We start from the raw sequence: 20,297 nt of genomic DNA, 5'->3' as shown, positions 1-20,297 counted from the left end.
TAATCCGTATCGAATGTCATTGAGTGAACGAGAGAAAGTCAAGGAAATCATCAAAGACCTATTACAGAATAAAATCATACGCGAAAGTTCATCACCATACGCTAGCCCGATCATTTTAGTTCACAAGAAGGATGGTAGTCATCGTTTATGCGTGGATTACCGCGCGCTCAATTAAATCACCATCAAAGATCGCTTCCCATTACCACGCATAGATGACCAAATTGACCAACTAGGGAGACACAGCTACTTCACGACCTTGGATATGGCGGCTGGATTCCACCAGATACCCGTACCCGAAAGTTCAATCGAAAAGACGGCATTTGTGACGTCGGACGAGCATTTTGAGTACTTGCGTGTACCCTTTGGCCTATCGAACTCTCCTGCGGTGTTTCAACGAGCAATCTGTAGAGCACTAGGGAAATTGAAGGACACAGAGGCATTGGTGTATTTGGACGACATAATCATTCCATCTAAGACCATACGGGAGGGGCTCGAGAAACTTGATAGGGTACTAGCCTCGCTTACCGTAGCAGGTTTTACCTTGAATATCGATGTGACGTGTGGTTTAGTGAATGACATTATTTTGTCTAGACAAAATAGGCATTGTTCCTCCAAGTGTCTGAACCTTTGTTTATTTTTGCTTTATGTTTATTAAGGCGAGCATGCGAGCTCGGATCTTGATTCTAATGTGCCAGAATCAATTGGTCACTCTTACTGTGAACAGTTTTAATAAATTGTTTTTTTTTATAATTAATAATAATTTTTTTTAGTCATTATTCGTGGATTTGAATAACATTTTAATCATGATTGAAAATTCATTCGAATAATGCCTCTGGTCTGAGAAGCGAAGCATGGGACTCGGTGTCGATAAAAAGGCGGATGTTGTAGTTAGGAATTTCGATATACGGCAAGTGGTTAATTTGAAAGCTGTTTAGAGTTAAACAGGGTTGGTTTTCTTCGAGGCTTCTAATTGAAAATTTTCTAGCTGGTCGATTATATCTTCTGGCAATGAGGTTTCATCATGTTTTAAATAGTTCAAGTCATGATTTTCGTCGGGATATTCATTGGTTGAGTATGTTTCATCATAATCGGGATCTTCTAGGTGTGTCAATTCTTGAAAGGTGTGCCTTAGTTGAGTTTGTTGTGGAAAAGGTGGTCGGAATTGACGTTGAAATGACCTTTGTTGGTGTCTAGGTTAGTTGAAGCTTTCATGGGTTTGTGATATTGCTGTACTAACTCCGGACATTGGTTGAGGCTATTGTTTATTAAAACTTGAATGTGGGAATTGGTTTTGTGGGGTGAATTGGGTTTGTTGATTTACATGTTGGTGGTTTTGGAGTGAGAACGAACGATTTGTTGAATAAGAATTTGTTGGTTTCGAGAAATTTCGAGATCGTTGAGTGTCATTATTTTGATTTGAAGGTCTTTGAAGGTTGGAAAAAAAATTGGGTATGGAATTTGGTTTCGTATGGTTCTGTATGTAATTTTGTTTGAAATTGCTCTGACTCATTAGAATTTCGTAATTAGTGATGACCTCTACTGCGTTATCGAGGTTTTTGGAATTTTGTACTATTAACAGGGTTCTTAATTCATTGGGGACATTCGCTAACAAATTTTGAGTTGCTGTTAATTCATTTTACGATATGAGTATTGCTTTTGCCTCATCATTTTGTATTTCTATGCAGATTTTGGTATTAATTTTTGTTACGAGGGTCTTTAATTTTTGTATGTAATCTTATGTGGATTCGCCTTTCCTGGTTAAAAATATTAATTGCTGCTGTAAGTTTGCTCTTGTTATGCGGTCACTAAATTTTTGTTGCAATGCAGATTAAATGTTATCCCAAGTTTTCAAGTCTGGTCGGATCAATAAGAAATCTTCTGCCGAACCTATAATTTTGGATTTTATAGCCAATACAACGTATTCTTGCTGCGAGGGGTCTGCATTAATGTAACGGGTGTGAAAAGTGTTAATTTGATCAATAAATGATTCTAGATGGGAAGGTGTGCCATCAAAGGTTTTTAAAAAACTAACCGTGGATCTTAATGCTTCAGCCATTTCTACTCTTACGTTAGGTTTATCTAATGTACAACTACTATATGTATCACTAATTTCAGTAGACGATTAAGTTATGTAGCTTTCAAAATTTGAGCTGTTACTAGCAGTTGAGTTGCTACGTAATCTAGGGTAGGTGATTTCCCCAAGTATTTGTCTTTTGAATTTTTTCATAAATTTCTTTAGATAGAAATATATATATATATATATGTCGGAGCTTCAACAGGAAGGTTTTCCATGATGATGCAATGTATCTAGTTTACTTTCAATAGCAAGAATAGAAAAAGGACAAAGCCAACGAATTCGCTACCACACGAGCGCTTCTCGCCACTTGCCAATCTAATCTGCCTGTCCCTTTCGGTTTCTGGTTTTCCAGATCTCGCGAGTCCTTCAAATTCGAGATGAGGTACCTGCTAGTCCCTGTTTTCCACGAAGTCTCGCACACATGGCCCCTCGATTTCGCCCTTGGTGGTAGCGACCTCGTTCGACAGTACTTTATCTCCACGATAAACCTGTTAGCCTGCTCTTCAACTTTATTGTTAACTAAAATTTTACATTTCTAAACTAAAGGACTAATAAATCTCCGACATATATATGTATATATATATTTTTTTTTACTTAATTAACAGGTGGTTCCACTATAAGAAACTAGTTGACTTACAGTATAGCAATTTCTAGCTTCTTTCCTGTATCAAGCTGCAGTTTGCTGAAGAGGTAGACTATTCAGATAGGTGCCACTTGTATTGGACACTGGTTACGCCAATATGTCCAGCTGGATGTTCGTTATGGATTGGTCCACTAGACGAAGCGTCAGGAGTCTCAAGGTCTGGTCCGTGGTTGCGGAGATCCTTTCTGAACTGTTGGAACAGAGGGTGCCAGTTGGGGTTGTCTTCGGAAAGTGGAGGTCACGAAGATGTAACGCCTCTTAGTTGGGTCATCGACACTCGAACACTCGATTTTCCGAATTTTTTCACTTTTCTGATACCCGAAAGGATCCTACCGACTGCGCCAATTTTAAGGATGGATCGCGATCGTAATGAAAATAATTATTTATAAAAAAATAATTTATTATTTAACATGTTACGATCTAAACACCTTAACCAATTCGACAACCCAGACTTAAGAACTAACTATAATCTTTCGATCCCCTCCTTATACCCAAAAAATACAATCGTTAAGAAATCTGTTGGTTTATGTTATGACTTCAATTAATCAGTACATATGTATGTATGTGGAATCCGCTTGTCAGATCGCGTAATTGTACATAGAATTATGTAGGATAAATTGAGAATGTAATAATAAATGCTATTTAATTGTTGAATAATATATACAGGGTGTCCAAGCGAACATTGAATATAGGAGATTAACATGGGAAATTGGTTTTTATTTTTTTGCGCCTGTACGGATTATCCAATTGAAAAATTTTTATATAGAGGTCATAGTATGCAAGACCGGCTATCTTTCAGTATTTTTTTCAGTCTTCTAGTTACAGCCGTTTTGGCTCAAAACGCCTCCAAAATTCAAAAATTTGAATGTCCCGCGTAACCGTTCGGCGCCATGATTGGTCAGAATTAATGTCAAAACACAATGTCGCCAACAACGTAAGCGTAAACACCCCATTTCAAATTAATTTTCCCTTTTTGCTGATTTCTAACTTATTTAAGAATTAATTCAGGGAAAAATCAATGGAAAACCTGAGGATAATTATTATGTGGTCTGCTTTGATGTCCCTACGGTAAATACGCAAGTTTTGTTTTGAATTAAATTTAAAATTGCCCGCGAAGATTCTGTCTAGTAAGTGAGATAAAAGGTTAGGTTATGTCTTTGTGTTATCATTATGGGGTAATAAGAAACTTGCGTATTTACCGTAGGGACATCAAAGCAGACCACATAATAATTATCCTCAGGTTTTCCATTGATTTTTCCCTGAATTAATTCTTAAATAAGTTAGAAATCAGCAAAAAGGGAAAATTAATTTGAAATGGGGTGTTTACGCTTACGTTGTTGGCGACATTGTGTTTTGACATTAATTCTGACCAATCATGGCGCCGAACGGTTACGCGGGACATTCAAATTTTTGAATTTTGGAGGCGTTTTGAGCCAAAACGGCTGTAACTAGAAGACTGAAAAAAATACTGAAAGATAGCCGGTCTTGCATACTATGACCTCTATATAAAAATTTTTCAATTGGATAATCCGTACAGGCGCAAAAAAATAAAAACCAATTTCCCATGTTAATCTCCTATATTCAATGTTCGCTTGGACACCCTGTATATATTCTTTAACGAATAGCGATCTAAACGCAAGTTCATCTAGTGACAAATTTGGACCTAATGAGATGCCTCTCGTTAGTAAGGGCGAGTCATCTGGTTAGTCTCTCTTAAGATTACAATCAACAACCATACATGAAAGCTGAATCCCTTTCAGCATCCCTAAAGATAGTTTATGACCTTTATGGTCTTCCCAACATAACACTCGGCTATAGATTTATGAGTTTGTCGGGCCAGCATTATACTAATAATTATCACTCGTAGATGGTCATATAACTATATCATCCCAAAAAGTCTAGACCAAACACATCTATCGAATAATTTATGTGTCTGATGGAAGTCATATCTTCATTAATTTTGCCTTATGAAAGAAAGCATTATCCAACAAGATTGATTTTTCATTATACAAATTTTGAACAAAATCAGACGAAAATTACGGGTCACAGAATTTTTTTTCCGCTGTACGAATACTTTTTTGAGCGACTGTATACACCTCACCAAACGGTCAATCCGAGAGGGAAATGAGAACAATTGTTGAAAGTGCCAGGACAATGTTAATAAACAAAAATGTTGCCCAAAAATTGTGGACAGAAATTGTTAACACGGCAGTTGACATTCTGAATAGAACAGCATCAACTCAAATAGAAAATATGACACCGTATGAGAAATGGTTTGGACGAAAACCGGAAATAAAACATGTAAACATTTTTGGTTGCCCAGCTTACATGTTCATTCCATCCCAATTTCGCAAGAAATGGGACAAACATTCAAAAAAACTACTATTTGTTGAATATGAAGGACATTCGACAAATTATAGATTGTGGGATTCTGAAAAGACGAATTGAAATCAGTTGCAACGTAAGCTTCAACGAAGGCGAGACATACACGATCGAAAAAGAAAAATTCACATTGAAATTTGAAAATTTTTATGAGAATGAAGAAATTCCATCAGGAAATATTCTATCAGAAGAAAATATTGAAAGCGAAGGATAAACGACTTCAACAGAGAGAAACGTTGAAGAAACAACCTCGGATGAAGACTTTGAAATTGATGAATACGTTGATGCTGTTGGAAAACTACCCAACATCTTCACCCACTAATAAATTTCTTTTACATTGCCAACGTAAATCTCATTAATCACCCTTAAGGGCAATGTTTACATTACACAACTGCATACACATTCCACACTCTTCCCATGCTCATAACTCTTTTCAACCATCATTTTTCTCACACCTTCATGGCACCGTATTGATAAGCAATCCCTAGTCCTCGGCACTATAATTCACATTAATTGGTATGACTATGAGGTGGTAAAAATATAAATGGACAACCTGAGGTTCACATTCGGTGGGAAAAATTGAGATTAAAAAACAGTCTCATAGAATCTATCACACGAAACGCAACGCCTCTGCAACATCTCCCCTATTCTCTTTTTAACTCCTACAGTCTTAGTAGGATCCCTTTACTGCGCTCAATTCACATATTAGTCTCCCTGTTGAAGTAAAAACTCCCAATCGTGAAAAGTTATTAACATTCAGTGATCGCTTGTGTTTTTCTAGTTTTCTCATATTTTACAATTGTTATGACTTTTGTCACTTGTAAAGTAACATTGAAAATCTAGTGATACAAATACAAGTGTGTTGTTACCAAGTGTGTTTGTCTTTTCTGTTCTACATTGGTTCAGCGCCAAATAAGCTGTGGTCCTTCGCACAAAATTAAAAGCTAACCAAAAGAAATACAGTCCCCTCGGCACTGTCAACCAACTGTGCCCCCCTTGTGTCTGGGGTAAAAAAGCAAATTACGATAAAAGCTTGCCCCGTTCAGATGCTACAAAGAACAAAAATATTGAATTAAGACAGTTAAGAGACAGAAAAACTCTACAACCTCCAGATTGTTATGCAAAGTGTTCCATTTTAGAACCAGATTCATGTGAAAACGCTATGAAAAGTGAAGACTCTAGTAAGTGGAAAGCTGCTATGAAAGAAGAAATGGATGCCTTACAATCAATCAATGCATGGAGCCTGGAAAAATTGCCTCCAAGTGCGAGATTAATTGATAATAAGTGGGTTTTCCGCGTAATAACCGACATAAACAATAACCCGATACGTTATAAAGCACGTTTAGTGGCACGTGGTTTCACCCAAGAATTATTTTAACTCACTAGTGACTTAAAAAAAAATGAATTTATTTAATAAGATAAAAGTACAATATTAGTTTTCGGACTAATTCCATGAATGAGGTCTAGAATCTAATTAATTTTATCCATATGCAGCGATGCATTTTTATAGAGAAAAGATGCTGAATTTACTGAATATGGGAATGTGTTATGGTTTCCACGCGTCACACGTGTTATAACCTTAGGAAATGATCATATAATTCAAGAAAAGGGCATTGATTATCAATAAACATTTGCGCTGGTTGTCTATTACGATTCAATTCGAGTGTTGCTTGCTTTAGCTGCGGAAAAAGACCTACAAATCGCGAACTTTCACATGCAAACCGCGTTTCTCTATGGAGAATTGACTGAAAAAGTTTACACGAAGCAACCAACAGGATTTGTTAATAAAGGAAAACCACTTTTGATATGTGAACTCAACAAAAGTCTTAACGGACTAAAACAATCTCCTAGATGTTGGAATCAAAAATTTGTGTCGTTTTTAAGCGAATATAAATTTGAATAATTGAAAACTGATCCGTGTGTGTTTATCGGCCACTTCGAAAACGTGGAAGTGTATGTAAGATTTACGGTTTAAGGGTGGAGAGAAACAACACAATTCTCAGAGCACTTCTTTATTCTCCGTGAACCAAAAATGGAATCCCGATCCAACCCAGTATCCATACACAGAACACATCCCTTCTTCATGAGAGAACCGATAAGATGGAAGAGCTGTCCACCCTTTTTCCCACGGATACCAAACCCCTAAACGTCATTCTCACCTACGCTAAAGGAATTTATAAAAGACCCTCTCTTCTCACGCTAATCTGGGGAAGAGCTTGGTACCAAAAGCCTGTACCACCTTTAGATAATGCCAGTTAATGATCTTAACATCAACAAGAAATGCGAGGGGATTCGTGACAGCCTTTTTACCATTTTCTCGCACTTATCTTGGGAGGAATTTAGAGCCAGAACCTCGTGATATTTTCGGATAATTGATTAATAGTTTCAACATGGACAAAGAATGCTAATATGTATCTAGCAATTTATGTTGATAATGGACTCTTATTATCAACATCTGAAAGTGCGATTCGTGAATTCATAAAAGCTCTAGAACAAATGTTTAAAATCACTGTAAATATGGACAATAAAAACTCGCAATTTGTTGATATTCAGATCGAATGGGACATTAAATAATCTTATCATCATAATACATCAACAACCTTATGTTTCGCGAGTGCTGGAAAAATTTAATATGACTTCAGCTAAACCTTTACCTATTCCAGTCGAACCTAGTATTCATCTAACGAGATCCTCTGATGACTCAATTTGTTATCTGAAGTTACCTCATCGAGAGGCCGCTGGTTCTTCAATCTTTCTTGCAACTTTCAGCAGACCTGACATATGTTTTGCCGTAAATAAAATAAGCAGGTTCCTAAATAATTGGAAAAATGAACACCGGCAAGCAGTTAAACGAATTTTTCGTTACCTGATACAAACAACACATTATAAGATTGTGTTAAATACTTGGGGTATTTATTAATTAAATAAAATAGCTGGGTTCACAACCAGCCACAACTTCTCGGTTCAAAAAATCAAAGTATATTAAAATCTCTTGTATAATCTACGTGGCTTAAAAATAATAAACTGTGGATACGCTGTTAATAAGTGTACCCTTGATAAACATGGCAATCATGGCTATTCAGCCATGAGTCACCTTAGCACCTAACAGTTTGGAACTCTGGACAATGGTTCCTTTTAGTAATTGCCGGCGACGCGGCCAGCAATTAAAATCGGATATTCAAACAAATATTAATAAATAAAATTACTGTCTTCTTTGGTATAAACTGTTGATGCAGCATCGGGATACACTAACATATTTCATAAAAAAAGAGAAAAAATACTAAACAGATTGTTTATTCGAGAACCCAAAACATCAAATTGTCGGGTACACAGATGCCAATTACGCTGGATGTGTGGATACCAAGAAATCACCCAGTGGATATACCTTCATGTTTGCAAAAGGTCCAATCGCGTGGAAAAGTCAAAAACAATCTGTTGTTGCTCAATTATCAACCGAGGCCGAATACATGGCCTTGGCTCTTGGTGTGAGAAAGGCATATGGATGAAATCCTTCCTAAGAGAATTTGGAGTTCCAACCTCAAAAATGAAGATACTTGTAGAAAATCAATCAGCAATAAAATTGACCTAGACGCATTAACTCCATAGCAGAACGAAGCACATGGACGTGAAGGTGTGTTTTATGCGAGATGAATGTGAAAAAGGGAATATAACCATTGATAATGTAAATTCCACTAATCAGTTAGCAGACATTATGACCAAATCGCTTTCAAAGACAATTTTTAAAAGTTTGGTGAATAATATTGTTAAATACTTGGGGTATTTAATGATTAAAAAAAAAAATAGCTGGCTTCAGTACCAGCCACAACTTATCGGTTCAACTGTTCAAAGTATATTAAAATCTCCTATATTTATGTGGCTTAAAAATAATAAACTGTGGATACGCTGTTAATAAGCGTACCCTGGATAAGCATGGCTATCATGGCTATTCAGCCATGAGTCACCATAGCACCTAACGTTTTTACCGGACAATGGTTCCTCTTAGTTATTGCCGGCGACGCGGCCAGCAATTAAAATCGGGCGTTCCTATAAATAAAATTAATCTCTTCTTAACATAAACTGTTGGTGCAGCATCGAGACACACCAACATATTCGATAACAAAACAAAAAATACAAAAAAGGGAAAAATACTGAACAAATATCATAAACTGTATCTAATAGGTTTATGTAACTGGTATAATAATAGACAATGTAGATTGCAAATTTACTTAAGTACGATAAGTTTTATTTTGTTTGTTAACTGCTGAAACAAATTTCATATAAGTGGGAGTGTTAGGACTACAATAAATAATCATTTATGAAATTTCATCATATTCATATGAAAATCATTTTCAGCATCTTTAAAGCTAGCTTTAAGACCAACATCGTTTTTCTGCAGAACGTCCCATACAGGTGATAGATTTGTGTGTTTGCTTAATCAGCATTATGCTAATGAGTTTTGATTTCATTTTCCTTCCTATTAGTTCAATAAAGTCAGTTATCTCTAAGCTTTCACGCCGTACATTAGTTTAATAAACATTTTATTAAAACGTTACGAAGGATTTTTCTTTAACAGAAAATTAATATCTTCGGCAAATGAGGTTCAAATTTCGTCATCAATGACTTAAATGAATCAGCTGGAACTGCTCTTTAATATGACTCATTCGGTTTGATTGTCTCTTGTTTAGTTTTCCAGATAAAGAGTAATTCACGTGCGAAAACACTCATCTTTTCTGACTTTTCAAACTTTGAACCTTTGAATCAAAGAATCACCTCGGCGAGCACTTTAATAGGACTAATAAGGATTCATTGCAACTTGGCGAGTTTTCTAGATAATAAGTAATTTATGGGCTCAAGCACAAAACTTTTTTGGACTTTTCAAGCTTTGAACCTCAATAACTTCTGTAAATGAGCTGCAAATGCCTGCAAAAATGAATAAATGAATCGCCTCGACGAGCACTTTAATATGACTAATAAGGATTAATTGCATCTTGGTGATTTTTCTAGTTAATTAGTAATTTATGGGCTCAAACACACAACTTTTTTTGACTTTTCAAGTTTTGAACCTCAATACCTTCTGTAAATTAACTCAAAATGCCTTCACTAATGAACCAAAGAATCACTTCGACGATATAGTGTCTTGATCCAGGTTGTTCCATATTTTAATGAGAAGGCGCCCGAGGTCTTTTAAGTTGTTAGGCTGGTTAGGATGACTCCGCAGTTGTCGTCCCAGTATGTCCCAGACTTGTTCTATTGGATTGAGGTCGGGACTTTGAGCTGGCCAAACCATAGTCTCAATACCAACATCCAATAGGTAGTCACGAACGACTCGAGCCGTGTGGGGCCTAGTATTATCTTGCATAAACAAGAAATTGTGACCAATGTAGGGAGCAAATGGGGCAACGTGGTCTTCTAGGATGTTCGAAATGTACCGATCAGCATTCAAAGTTCCGTTGTTTAACACTACTAAGTCAGTATGTGCTGTCGAAGAATTTCCACCCCACACCATAACTGATCCTCCACCGAACAACGTTGTGTTCACTATGTTACATTGGGCATATCTTTCGTTTGGTCTTCTAAAAACACGAACTCGTCTGTCGCAAGTGTATCCAAGTGATCATAAAAATCCTTGGACCTTGGTGCTAGTTATGTTGAATAATACAACTCTAATGACAATTAGATTTTTAGTTATTATACTTCAGATAAGTCTCTTTTGATTACGGCATTAAAACACCACAGTTCGATTATTTATTTCGGCAAATCTAAAGCGGTTGTTGTTTGATTATTTTTCAGTGGAATGATTATCAAGCAAAACGGCATCACAAGTCAGTCCGGCTCCAACAATCATCCGAGTGAGCACTATTTAACGGGATCAATTTCTTTTTTATAATAACCACACCTTTATCAATAAAATAATTAATCCTGTGTTAATTATTATACCTTTGTTTCTGGCAACAAGTTAGTGGATCCTGCTTCCGCGGCTGGTTCTGGGGTATTATTATTATTCCGAAGGACCACTCTCGATTTTTGTCAGACCGAGAGAAACTGAATTGTACTCAAATGAAAAATTAAGTTTAAATCTTTATTTTCGATCGTGTTCTTAATTTAACTAATCTTTGTAATCAACGTTAGTACGATCACAGGGTTAAGAATGCCTCACTTCTGGGGGTTGCAACACGAAGTTTCTTTTAAACCTTTCTTTTTCACAATTACGATCACCTATGCTGTCTATGAAATTCGTTTCGCGTCTCTTCTTGCTCTTCTGGGTTTTTTTCTTCTCGTCTCAAGGAACCTTGCTCCCTCTTTTGTCCCTTCAACCTTTTTTCCCCAGTCTACCTTTAGTCCGGGTGCAACGCAAAGGTAAAATTAAGATTTATTGCGGCATGGATTCTGGTGTTTTTTGTTTCACTTGGTTGCAACCACTAGATGTTGGCCATCACCTATCGCCCGTTGGAGTGGAGTATTTAGGAAGACTTTGAGTTCCTTGATTGTGGGCAATAAATCAAACAGTCCGAGTACTTGAATCACGTTGAGAGCTTTACCCAAATTTATGATGTACCTTTCTGTACCCTTTGTTACAGAAATTAGGAATTTTCCCAGACGTCTGAATTGAATTCAGACAGGAGGGACATTGTCTGTTTACGGACAACTTTACTTCACTGTACCGGGACTTAAGGGCGAACAGAGAGGACAATTCTGAAGCTGTTGCCAGAACAAAACTGCAGACAGGACAGACAAGAGCAGTATATCGAGACGGTAATGACTGGACAATGGAGGGCCAAAAGACAGTTACTCCGCATATCGTCACGGTTTTCTATCAACTTGATGCAAACACCAAATGAAAAAGGGAACATTAGGGACAAACCTGAAGCTATTGCAAAGTGTAACAAAAACATGGGTGGGACTGATCGTATGGATCAAATGATTTCATATTACCCTCCGAGTTCGAAAATCGTTCCGTTGGTACACAAAAGGGGGAATTCACATGCTCCAGACATGGTTATATAACTCTTTCCTCCTCCACAGGAAAAACTCCAGGAAACGTTTGTCATGCCATCAATTCCGTTTGGCAATCATAGAGGTAACGCTCCCAAAAGAAGGAAGTTCTGAAGGGCAATTGAACACCTCTTATAACCGCACCCCCCAGAAAATCGAAATTTGCGGAGGTAAAGGCAATAGGATAACGCGAAAAAAAATGGAAAGTTCGTTGGAATAAAGGAGTTATGGAAGATTCGGCACGTCACTGCGCCCCACGTCCTTTTGAGCAGGGTTTATTCGTTGGCGAGTGTTTTGAAGAGTGGCATAAATCCATGTTGATGTGTCCGAGCATTATTGCACAATTCTTCCATCATCCGAGAAAACAGGTCTGTTTTGTTTTAGTTGGCGCACCCTATATATTTGCTTGGACGAGTAAGAAGCCAAAGTTTGGATCATAATTGTAGTTGTTTTTTTTTTCTATTATAGTTTGGTGAAACAGGTGCGTGGTTTGTTTGACTGGAGGAGGATGAGAGATAAGAATCTACCAAAGAGAATTGGGAACATGAGACTAGAAGAGAAAACAGGGAGGAAGGTGCCTATAGGAACTCGTGTCCCTGGCTTCTAGCTGGAGGACTATATAGAAATGGAAGAAAACTGTAATGGTTCGGAAGGGAATCTGCAAGAGCTAGATCGTGGCTGTTGGAAAAACTCCAACATAAAGATCGCTCTTACGCAATGCTTTAACATCTGGGCAATAAATAACAATAGACGGAAAACAGAACCGTTTCTCATCTCGTCGCTTTAACAGCAACTTCTCTCCTATCTCGATTTCACAAGTTAGAATAAATCACTTTACCAACTTCTAACGCATCTCGTCGCAATAGAAATTTGTAGTTAATTATTTAATCGTCAATCAAACCCTGTATTCCAACTAGTCTGCGATTAAATTTAGTGCGATTCGTGTAACAGATTTTCTGTACCTTCTCGAACTTTCGGACCCCCATTATTTCTTGACGGTGGCCCGTCTGGTCCTTTGTCTCAAGTACAAAACACCGCCGACGTATTTGAATTTTTCTTTGAGTGCCTAGTGAGGCAGTCGCCACCGTTAGGTAAGAACTCGGTAAGTCCCTGGGATAAACAGTGGCACTAATTAACACACGACATGTTTGTTTCTATTAGTTATATTCCAAATTTCAAGTAGTCAGTCCCTTTTCTCAGGCCAAGTTAGCATTATCAGAGTCCTTTCTTGACTGCCTCCCTGTCTAGTTACCAACAAGAACCATCGTCCCTTATCGAGTCCTTCTTGGAGTCTTCTTGGAATCGGGCACTGAGGTGATTGTTTTATGGCCTCGACGTGGTCACATGTTTCTAGAGATTCCATTTCCAATGGTTAAAAATTGTGTGACTTCAACACACAACAGTTCGTGTTTTCATTTAGATACGAAACATTTATTATGATAGTGTTGACGTTCCGGAATCAACCGGACTATTGGAACTATTGCTACAAAATGAACAAAACCTAAATATACTTGTATACATATACAGGGTGACTCTAGATAAGTGGGACAAGCAAATGTCTTGAAATCGAGAAGATCTACAAGAAAAATGTTCAAACAAAGTCTTCTTTATTTCCGGGGCCTCAACTTTTTATGCCAATTTGTTTTTTCCAAGGTCACCTTCACCTGTCCTTTGGGACAAAAATGTTTCAGGACGTAACACTTTTTATCGTGTTTTGAATCGGTTCTTAGAAACAGACAATTTGGAGAGAAAAAAAAACGTGAAAACGCTCAACCACTTCATCTGAATGAGAATTATCAAATTGGCGTATTTTACACGCACATAAATTTCATCCATTCCACGTAAGTCTGCATCAAGAATTACATGGTGATGATTTCCGAAATCGAGTGACTTTTTGTACTTGGATACAAAGAAGACTCCATGAAAATGCGATTTTTTTTTCAAATGTACTATTTTCTGACGAATTCTGCTTCACAAACCACGGTGAAGTGACTCGCCACAACATGCATTATTAGTCAGTTGAGAATCCACGCCGGTTTCGTGAAGTGGAAAGTGTTGGATTCCCATCCACATCGCCATGTTATTTATGGTTAAAAAATTTGCCACTCCTTCTCGAAGAAGTTAATTCAGGGCAAAGGTTGACAATGTGGTTTCAACATGACGGTTGCCTCGCTCGTTATGCTAGAAATGTCAAAGAAGTTAACTGGCCAGCCCGATCGCCAGGTTTGACTTCAGCAGATTTTGTTTTGTGGGGTCATTTAAAACAAGTAGTTTATAATCGAGTACCAAATACTTCCAAAGACATGAAGATTCGAATTAAAAACGCATGTCGAAACATTACAACTGAAATGCTGAAAAATAAGAAGCAATCACTTCAAAACAGAATTGTTAAGTGCCTTGATCAGTAGGGGAACCATTTCAAACATCTGTTGGACTGAATTTTTTTATACTAAATTAAAATTCACTACAAAATTAATAAAAGTGTTAAAATAAATGATTAAAGTTTAATGAAATGTTTCTTATTTTGCACCTGTTATTATTATGAATTTCGTTAATTTTAGCACAAAATGTTTCAAGTAAAAACATTTTTACTGCCAACAAAGAATTCGAATCTCCCAAAAAAAAATAGGTGTTACATTTGAAAAAATGAAGTTGACCCCAAAGGACAGGTGAAGGTGACCTTGGAAAAAATTGACATTATAAAAAGTTGTGGCCCCGAAAAATAAAAAAGACTTTGAACATTTTTTTGTAGTTCTTCTCGATTTCAAGATATTTGCTTGTCCCACTTATCTAGAATCACCCTGTATGCATGTAATTTCTCACCTAAACTGTAAAAATGTTTCCAATACTGCTACGAAGTTCTGCTTTTCTACCAGACTTGCAAATTGTAATGATACAGTCTCTTCTCCATGGTAGAGGTAAAGCTCTACACTCAGTGTGTGTTCATCTTTGTCGTCCGATTCACCGTTATCAAATGCCGTTATATCGGTGTCTTCTAGATTGAAAAACCCTTTCCCATTTTCGTCTTCAAATGTCATAACGGCGCCCTGATATACTCTTACGATTACGTCTGCCATTTCGACAGCCCCTCTTTGGAATTTCACGACATTGAAGCTCGACATTTTCTTCTTCACTATCTTAGCCTTCTGCCGTTCACGTTGGAAGTGACGAAAATCCATTATCAGTTTTTTCATATCCATTTTATCTAAAAAAAAACTACCTTCACTGGTTTTTATCACTGGTTTAATGTGTACGAACCTATTCCGAGTCCCTTCAGCCGTCCGTCGCTCTATCGGTTCTTCTGGTCCCAATAACAAGGCCAAAGACGCACGCGTTGCATGTATAATTAGTTGCCTACTTTAAGTGCAGGATTGGACATATAATTATGCGGTGCCTTCAGAATTGTTTGTCTGTCACGTGATCAACAATGTAGACAACCAAACATACAACGGTTGGCGACATTGTTCAGTTGTTAGAGTCGGGCTTATAGGAGTTTGTGCGTCCCGAGAGGATGTAGGAGAACGCAACGCGCAGTCGGTGCTAACGGGGTAATGGATGATTCCGTTACTATGCGTGCGCGTGGGAAAGGGCCAGTATCTAAACCCGACGAAGAAACTGACCTTGAGTACTGAGTACCCGTTTGTACTACTTAACTATTTTGTTTCACTTTACTATTGCTACTCTAATTTTTCCACGCCTGAACTCTCGATCTTCGTGTAGATGATGGTCATGCCGTTTGTTTTTTGAAGCTGCTTAACCCTTTTAATCTCCCGCCCCCGGCATTCGTCAATCGCCACTCATGTAAGTGTCACTTGTCAGTGCGGGTTCTCGGAGTGGACGGCTCTCGAGCGGACAGCGCACCACACTGGAAATGAATTCACTAAATAAAATCAGCTGACAATCCTTGTTTATAAGCTCGGGCCTTTGAGGGTTATGTTATTGTTATTGTGGTGCACTATCCGCTCGAGAGCCGTCCACTCCGAGAACCCGCACCGACAAGTGACACACGTGTGGCAATTGACGGGGGCGGGAAGATCAAAAAAGCCGTTAGCTTAGAGAGAAAAAGGGGAACCCCAAGAGATTCACGACTGGGGTTCTGGATAAAAGGAGGTTGGCGGCTCGCGGGAAGACAGAACAGACTGTGCAACCACGTAACAATTATTTAAATAAATCTGTAAAAAGTATAGTCTTGTATTCTGTTCCGAAAACCATTTTCCTTGTCGACACCAACTGCTCGTTGCGTTACCCCCGATCCGATCGGTATACGCAAGCCCCTGGAATCTCGACAAATTGGTGACCCCGACGTGATCAGCGCCCTACGAGGCTCCAGCACCAGGAACTGCGAAAAGTCAATAACACATCAGTACAAGGATCATGGAGAACCCAGGCCCGTCCGAAACCAACAACACCTCCGCAATGGTAGACAGAGTAGCGGTAAAGCCTCCTCCGTTTTGGACAGCAGATCCAAAACTCTGGTTTCGCCGACTGGAGGCACAGTTCAAACTAGCTGGAGTTACAACGGATGAGACCAAGTTTGAGTACGTGGTCAGCGTTCTCGACAACGAAGTTATGAAGCAGGTAGGAGATTTATTATACAATCCCCCAGCCGTGGACATGTTCCCAGCAATAAAAAACAGGCTAATCACATTATTCTCTGAGTCCGATGAGCAGAAGTTTAGAAAATTAGTCTCACATTCAACATTGGGAGACAGGAAACCATCTCACCTGTTAAACGAAATGATGGGATTAGGCGGCGCATCAGTGTCAAAACAACTGCTCAGATCAATATGGCTGCAGCAGCTCCCAAATCAGATCCAGTCAATCCTAGCCGGTAGCAGCGATCCACTGGAGGAGTTGGCAACGAGGGCAGACCAAATCGCAGAAATCCTACAGCCCGGCGTGTACCAGATCCGGCAACAGACCGAGACTCCTGATCTGCCAACATTAGTTGAAAACCTGCGACAGCTCACTCTGGAGGTGAGGGAAATAAGGAGAGACACACGAGCCCGGGAAAGATCACAGAGCCGGAGAAGATCAAGATCTCCAGACGGGAGACAGCAGGACGCTGAAATTTGCTGGTACCACCGAAGATTCAAGGAGAAGGCCACCAGGTGTACGAGGCCTTGTAATTTCAAGGCGGAAAACTAGGCCCCACGTTGCCTGACGCGAACGGCAATATGGGACAGCCAGCTCGCCACGCGCCCAGCTCTCCAGCCCCTACCGGTAACAAAATAAGTACGTATAGGCTAGTTATTAAGGATAATTTAACAGGAATTAGGTTTCTTATTGATTCTGGCGCCGAGGTATCGATAGTCCCCCGTTCCCATAAGGACCAGCACGTTGATACCCGGTTTAACTTGCTCGCAGCAAATAACACACAAATCCCCGCGTACGGCAGCAAGCACTTAGCCGTCAGCCTTGGTCTGCGACGGAAATTCATGTGGAACTTCATCATAGCTAAGACGGATATCGCTATCATAGGCGCAGACTTCCTACACCATTTCAACGTGCTTGTTGATATGGGACGCGGTAGGATCACAGATGGCATTACGCAAGCGGTTAGGTATGGTCAGGTAAAACTTGCTAGCACGTATTCGGTATGTACCATTCCGGCACCCTGCAAGTATAGTGAAATCCTAAGGCAATTCCCCAACCTCACTAAATTTACCTCGGCACCTAACGATTTGAAGCATAGCACCTCACATGCCATACACACCAACGGACCGCCGGTCTGTTCAAAAGCGAGACGGTTGCCTCCGGAGAAACTTAAGTTGGCTAAACAGGAATTCCAGTACCTGCTCGAGATGGATATCTGCCGACCTTCAAAGAGCCCTTGGGCTAGCCCCCTGCACATGGTCTCAAAGAAGGCAACAGGTGAATGGAGACCTGTGGGAGATTACCGCCGCCTAAATTCATCGACAATTGAGGATAAGTACCCGATCCCAAACCTGCACGACTTCTCACATTTTTTAGAGGGAAAAACTATTTTCACAACACTGGATTTGGTACGTGCATATCATCAAATCCCCGTCGATGAGGACTCAATTCCAAAAACCGCGATTATTACCCCATTCGGGCTGTTCGAATTCACCCGTATGCAATTCGGATTGAGAAACGCAGCGCAATCTTTTCAGAGATTCATACATGAAGTACTGGAAAATTTGGACTTTTGTTTCCCATATATCGACGATATCTTGATAGCTTCCGAAGACGAGCCGCAGCACATAAAACATCTGAAAACAATATTCGAACGCCTACAAAAATTCGGGTTGACCATCAACCCGGAAAAATGTGTCTTTGGCGAGGAACAAGTCAAGTTCCTGGGTTATCAAGTCTCTCCGCAAGGTTCCACACCGCTCCCGGAGAAGGTAGCCACTATCGTTGGTTATCCTCTGCCTAAGACCGTCTCAGACTTAAGGCGTTTTCTCGGTATGATCAACTTCTACCGAAAATGCATACCCAAAGCAGCCCATAACCAACGCGTCCTCCACGAATTGCATAGGAATGGCAAGAAAAATGATAAGACCCCCATAAGTTGGACAGAGGAAACTCGAACAGCCTTTGAACAGTGCAGGAAGGACCTAGCAAACGCTGCGACCCTGGTGCATCCTAGCTCATCAGCACCCATTTCACTCACGGTTGACGCGTCTGATTTCGCAATGGGAGCAGTAGTCGAACAATTCGAGGACAACTCATGGAAACCACTCAGTTTCTTTTCGAAGAAATTCTCGAAAACTGAGAGGAAGTACAGTACATATGACCGAGAACTGCTCGCTATTTACTCAGCTGTAAAGTATTTCAGATATATGTTGGAAGGAAGGCACTTTAATATCTTTACCGACCATAAACCGCTTACATATGCCTTTAGGCAGAAGTTCGACAATTCATCTCCGAGGCAATTCCATCATCTGGATTTCATCTCGCAGTTCTCAACGAATATAGAACACAGCAGTGGTAAAAGCAACGTAGTAGCCGACGCTCTCTCCCGGATCAGTTCAGTTGACGCACCCCAACCGGTCGATTACAAGGCCTTGAGCAAACACCAGGCAGACGACCCGGAGTTGCAAGCAATATTGGGAGACCCTCAAGGAACCGCATTGAACCTGAAACAATGCAACGTACCTGGTACTGAGGCGATCGTTTACTGCGACGACAGCAACTCGAAAATCAAACCCTTTATTACAAAAGGTTTCAGACGATCTATCTTCGACAGATTCCACAACCTTTCCCACCCAGGGATAAAGGGAACCACCAAACTGATATCCGTAAGGTTCGTCTGGCCATACATGAATAGGGATATTCGAGACTGGACCAAAGCCTGCATCAGCTGCCAAAAAGCAAAAATTAATAAACATAGTTACACACCATGGAAGCAACTGCAGGTCCCAGACGCACGCTTCCAAGATATCAATATAGATATTGTCGGACCACTACCACCGTCAAACGGTTACAGGTATTGTCTGACATGTATAGATAGATATTCCTGCTGGGCAGAAGCATATCCGATGGCCGATATGGCAGCAGACACTGTCGCGAAAACCTTTTATGACAACTGGATTTGTAGATACGGGGCCCCTCTCAAAATGATTACCGACCAAGGCCGACAATTCGAGAGTTTCCTTTTCAGTGCCCTATCCATTTTATTAGGTTGCAAACGAGCGCGCACAACACCATACCACCCCATAACGAACGGCAAGGTGGAAAGGTGGCATAGGACCCTTAAATCCGCAATTATGGCTCACGAAACAGAACGCTGGACGGAAGTGCTACCTACAATCCTGTTGGGATTACACTGTACCGTGAGAGACGAGGTAGGTGTATCACCAGCAGAGATGTTATATGGAACAACCCTACGACTCCCAGGAGAATTTCTCGAACCCTCCAAACCAGATCACGACCCAACATCCTTCGTGCAAAAACTAAAACAGAAAATGAAGCTATTACAACCCATACCCACTAGCAACCACAGCAGCAGAAAAAATCTTCGTCGCCCCGGAATTAGAGACCTGCACACACGTCTTTGTGCGGAACGATACGGTGAAAAAGCCTCTCCAACCCCCCTACGAAGGCCCCTTACCTGTTAGAAGCCGTAGTGATAAATATTTTACTGTCACAATGAATCATAGAGACATCAACATCTCCAAAGATCGACTGAAGCCAGCTTATATACTTTCTACGGATCCTACAACGCACGACCATACC

At 39.7% G+C, this 20,297-nt stretch overlaps 1 long non-coding RNA gene across 2 annotated transcripts; it reads right to left on the bottom strand.

Annotated features, from left to right (window-relative positions):
* Positions 1-13,242: 13,242 nt before the first annotated feature.
* Positions 13,243-15,617, bottom strand: LOC136347056 (uncharacterized). Of its 2 annotated transcripts, XR_010733421.1 has the most exons (3): positions 15,354-15,445; positions 14,919-15,300; positions 13,243-13,578 (listed from the first exon to the last, which is right to left on the bottom strand). It is a non-coding gene; the product is annotated as an uncharacterized lncRNA (long non-coding RNA). The 2 variants fall into 2 exon arrangements; XR_010733420.1 differs by having other exon boundaries at positions 14,919-15,617.
* Positions 15,618-20,297: the final 4,680 nt, after the last annotated feature.

This window comes from Euwallacea fornicatus, chromosome 26 (assembly GCF_040115645.1).
Source record: "Euwallacea fornicatus isolate EFF26 chromosome 26, ASM4011564v1, whole genome shotgun sequence".
Taxonomy (NCBI): Eukaryota; Metazoa; Arthropoda; class Insecta; order Coleoptera; family Curculionidae; genus Euwallacea; species Euwallacea fornicatus.
This window is presented reverse-complemented; position numbering and strand designations above follow the sequence as displayed.